Source organism: Morone saxatilis, unplaced genomic scaffold (assembly GCF_004916995.1).
Source record: "Morone saxatilis isolate NCDOM2014 unplaced genomic scaffold, NCSU_SB_2.0 Contig16, whole genome shotgun sequence".
NCBI classification, from domain to species: Eukaryota; Metazoa; Chordata; class Actinopteri; family Moronidae; genus Morone; species Morone saxatilis.
This window is the reverse complement of record NW_023339718.1, coordinates 19092204-19092597: the sequence shown is the minus strand read 5'-3', so window position 1 is coordinate 19092597 and position 394 is coordinate 19092204. Positions and strand designations below refer to the sequence as shown.

General features: G+C 34.0%; 1 protein-coding gene across 1 annotated transcript in view; it reads right to left on the bottom strand.

The window, feature by feature from the left end:
- Nucleotides 1–394, bottom strand: part of adamts3 (ADAM metallopeptidase with thrombospondin type 1 motif, 3) — a gene marked incomplete in the record, with an annotated part of 134996 nt that overhangs the window by 33882 nt on the left and 100720 nt on the right.

The window sequence follows — 394 nt, the reverse complement described above, 5'->3', positions numbered from 1 at the left end:
ACAAATTTTACTTTAATCTTCTTTATTCTTAATTTGTAATGAATAATGTTTGACCAGGTCTACTTACAATATTTAAATCTGATCATTTACTGCTGAGAAGTTCTTCTTTGTAAAGCCACATAATATTTTCTAGAGGGAAAAGCCCAAGAAACAGCATTAAAGGGGAATCAAACTTTTTTTTACAACTAAAAGTCTTTTTACAGATGTGAAAAAAGTTGCACAAAGGTTGCCTTAAGTGACGTCACTTCGGTTGGGGCTGAAAATGAAGTGAGGTGTCTGATCCAAACATAACTCGAGATCGATACCACTCGCATGTCTGTTTGATAAAAATAAAATAAGAAAATGTATAGTAGAGCCTTTCCAGGGAGTAAACATTCACAATAGCAGCACCCTG